Raw genomic sequence first — 3,989 nt, 5'->3', positions numbered from 1 at the left:
GCTCCAGATCGTGTTACAAATGATGTGTTGTAACCTATATAGTGTTACAAATGATATGTCGTAGGCTTGATTGGTCTGTCACCCGCTACCGGCGATCTGGAGCATCGAAGGTTCGCGAAGCCTTTATAGTATAAAAGAGTGGACACACTGGCCACCTTGCTCTTTGCGCGAAATCTAGTCTCGCTTAATGTTTTTGTTCTGTGTGTCAAGAGATTGCAACCGATCGGCTTTTCCTACTTCGCGTGAACTGTCGGACTTTCGCTGCTCGCGGATCTCGCTACCAAATCTCTCCGATACGCGCGGGGAGAACCCCCGAACATTAGCACTCTGTAAATATTGTAAATAGTTGTTCATTATATTCGCTAAAAGCAACCCTGTTGAAAATACCCGATTAAAACCGATTGAAAATTTTGAATCCGCATGAATCTGGATTCTTGATGCGGAATATACCGATTGACGCGGATAGGGTCAGATTTGAATCGTGTTCAATCAGGAATTTCCAGATAGATTTTGATCCGCGTCTATCGGTTTCAACCCGTGATAAAAGTTCGCCGATTGGAACCGATTGGCGCGGATTCAAGTCAATCCGGAAAAGTTGTATTAATAACGATTGACAGACTTCGTAAGAAAATCCGATAGAAACCGACTGTTACTGCTTCGATTCTATCTGGAAATACCGGATTGAATCAGATTACGGATTGAATCCGATTGATCTTGCATTTCCACCAATCCGGTGCCCGATTGGCCCGATTGATATCGAATTGAAACCGATTAATTTTTATAGAAATCAATGCGATATCTATCGGTTTGAATCGGGTATTTTCAGCAGGGAAGTGACGTTCTAATCATTTTCGGACCTAACCTTTGATCCATTCTTGCACACAGATCTTTACGGGTTATGTATTATCCATGGACCTAAGAATCTCTGGACCGAGCATACGGCGAGGGGGCTGGCAAATTTGCGGTAAGGGGGGCGAGAGTGCTCTCCTTTTCTGTCCCTCTTGGTATCTCTTTCTACAAGAGGACACATTCACCTCTTGTAGAAAGAGATACCATGAGATACCAAGAGGACAGAAAAGGAGAGTACTCTCGCCCCCCCCTTACCGCAAATTTACCAGCCCCCTTGCCCGTTCTCCCACTTCGTGCTCGGTCCAGAGATTCTTAGGTCCATGGTAGTATCCGTTTTCGTTCCGTTCCGCTAAAATGTCTGCCATGGGGAACTCGGCTATGAAAAAGCGGAACGGAATCATTCTGATTGGTTAAGGCCTTCACACATAAAATTCCGTAAGGACGTAAAACGTAAACATAAGAAAATCGACCAATCACAGTCGAGAACGTAAGGCAATGACGCAAGCAGTAGCAAATCCAACCTGTTGATTTTCTTACGCTTACGTTTTACGTCCTTACGGAATTTTATGTGTGAAGGCCTTTAGCCTTTTATCTAGTTACCTTTCCGTTAAGGCCTCTGCACGTAAAAAAGCGTTAACCGTAACCGTAATTTTAGTCCGTAATCGTAGTTTTCAACACGTACAGACAGATGGAGCAACCCAAGTAAAATTCCTAAGGTTACGGACTAAAATTACGTAGGGTCCGTAGGTTATGGACTAAAATTACGGTTACGGTTAATGCTTTTTTACGTGCAAAGGCCTTTACTGTTCCGTTCCGCTGTTTCTATCTCCATCGGGATGCACCCTTAAGCTGAAATTTCATGTGAGCGTAGAAAAGCTGGCTTTTACCCCCACTTCGCCGCAATGAAATTCCAGCGTTAAAAAGTTAAAGCTATCGCTCCTACTTTTTCATGGAGCATTTTAACGCTGGCTTTTTAGCTTGTATTAAATTGGTGAGAAGGTTAAGAACGTAAAAGGAGTGTTTTTAATCTTGGAACATTTTACTATAAAAAATGGATAATTATCAATTAAACATCACAGATATGGAAGAATATAGACTTGTGACAGCCACAGTTGCAGCAGAGATTAAGAGGCGACGCGCAGCTGTTGTAATTGCTATAATGTCCATTTTACCTAGAAAAGAAAAATATTTTAATATGAACGAATTTTAGTCCAGTTAAATTATGACTATTAAATACTACCATCCATTGCTTCTGTTACTTCCCAGTTTTTTTTATTTGCAGGCTTCTTTCGATAAGGGGAAGTTTAAAATTCCATAACGGCGGACGTTTACAAATTTCGTCGATTAAACGTTCCTCTTCTATAATTCTTATATTTCGCCAATTACTTGCATCAGTCTTTTGGTTTGGGACTTTGCTGGTTTCCGTAACATCAATAATCTCTGCACTATCCACCAAACTCTTATGTAGAATTTTTCCATCATCTGCATGTATTAATAACATCCCCTAATTATACTTCTTACTTAAAATATGTAATAAAATATGCAATAAAAAAATTTGTCACTATAATACTTACCGAGTGCAGGATAAACATAAAAATTTGCATCTATTTGACACTTGTTATAATCTAGCAAACAAGGATGTTTCAATAATTCTGATGTTTTATCAAAAGTAGTTTCGCACACACCACAGGTGTACGGTATCGATACAGTTTCCTACAATATAAGAAATACAAATTAATAATATTAATATGAAAAATTAGAAGAGGTGCAATTTTTCAGTTACCTTGGCTTTGCGTTTAATAGAAAAGGAGACTATAAGGATCACTTAAAGGTTCTAGATAATATAATAGAAATGGATGGGGTATTATTGCAGTAGATAGCATGCCGAAGGAGGAAAGGAATATGATAAAAGAATTATTGTAGAAAAAAGAGAAGGAGACAGACAAAGACAATGGGAAGAAGGTAGGATTAGGGAAGCGAAATACAATAAGAGGTACAGAGAAAAAATAAGAAATTTATCTAACCTATAAATATATACTTATGTTACTATAATACATATGTATATACTTACTTCATCCAGAGGATGCGTCAGGGGATAAGGTCAGAGCGCTGATGAATCTGAGATGCGGTAATCTAGAAAGATACAACAAATACTGGCTAGAAGAAAAAGAAAGAACTTGCGTTTTTTGTAATACGGGATGGGATAGTCTTGAACATTATATAAAGGAATGCAGTATAACATCACACTGGTTTAAGAAATTAGGCAAAAACAAAGAGATAAGAGATAAGATATGGAGCGACGAATTAGATAAGGAAAAAGGGTACACTATTAGGAAGCTTTGGATAGAAAGAGAATGCAGACTGCGAGGTTTAAAAAAAGAAAAAGAGGAGAGAGTACAGGAGAAAGGAGGAAAAGAAATGTAAATAATATAAACTAGTCACTAGGCACGATACGTAAGGAAGAAAGAGAGAGAAATAGAATAAGTATGCAGGAGTGAATGAGTTAAGTACTATTGTAAACCAAGTCCACTTCTTGGCTGTAAGCTGAAGTAAATAAATATATATATATATACTTACTTCATCCATTGCTTCTATTTCTTTCGCATTTTTCATTTTTTCTGAATATTAATATTCTATCGACCCCGTGTTTGACCGTGAACTTTCAGCTGAAAGCTGAAAGTTCGAATGAATCGAAGTTTTAGCGTGTTTTCGCTGAATCAGCCATTTTCATCGAAAATCGATGAGAGGGGGTAAAAGCCAGCTTTTCTTCGCTCGCATGAAATTTCAGCTTTATAGCTCTCGTCAGTACAAAGGAGCCCTAACGCTTGTCCGTTGTTCTCGTCAGAGAGATTGAGCAGGGGAGCCACCGACGTTCTCCTTCTTCGTTGCTCATTGGTCGCGCCCGCAGTAGCGCCGCAACTCTAAGAGTGCTTTCACATGGAGCGTAAGTTGCGTAGCGTAACCTGCGTATCGCCAATCACAGGACTAGTTCAACGGAATTATTGAAACGGTTTTATCAGCATGATCCTGTGATTGGTGATACGCAAGTTACGCTACGCAATTTACGCTCCATGTGAAAGCACCCTAATACACGCGGTCATTGGGCACGCCCGTAGTGGCGCCGCAATATTTTATGTTTA

General features: G+C 39.5%; 1 long non-coding RNA gene across 3 annotated transcripts; it reads right to left on the bottom strand.

Moving 5' to 3' along the window:
• Window positions 1-1,378: 1,378 nt before the first annotated feature.
• LOC105569435 lies at window positions 1,379-3,755 on the bottom strand. 3 transcript variants are annotated; one of them, XR_001009509.1, is made up of 4 exons: window positions 3,427-3,755; window positions 2,921-2,982; window positions 2,424-2,562; window positions 1,379-2,331 (listed from the first exon to the last, which is right to left on the bottom strand). It is a non-coding gene; the product is annotated as an uncharacterized LOC105569435 (long non-coding RNA). The 3 variants fall into 3 exon arrangements; XR_001009507.1 differs by having other exon boundaries at window positions 1,379-2,021; window positions 2,090-2,331; window positions 2,424-3,747; XR_001009506.1 differs by having other exon boundaries at window positions 2,921-3,743.
• Between the last annotated feature and the right edge of the window lie 234 nt (window positions 3,756-3,989).

This window comes from Vollenhovia emeryi, unplaced genomic scaffold (genome assembly GCF_000949405.1).
Source record: "Vollenhovia emeryi isolate VEMERY1.0 unplaced genomic scaffold, V.emery_V1.0 DF942262.1, whole genome shotgun sequence".
Lineage (NCBI taxonomy): Eukaryota > Metazoa > Arthropoda > Insecta > Hymenoptera > Formicidae > Vollenhovia > Vollenhovia emeryi.
The sequence above is the reverse complement of the archived record's forward strand: the minus strand, read 5'-3'. Positions and strand labels throughout refer to the sequence as shown.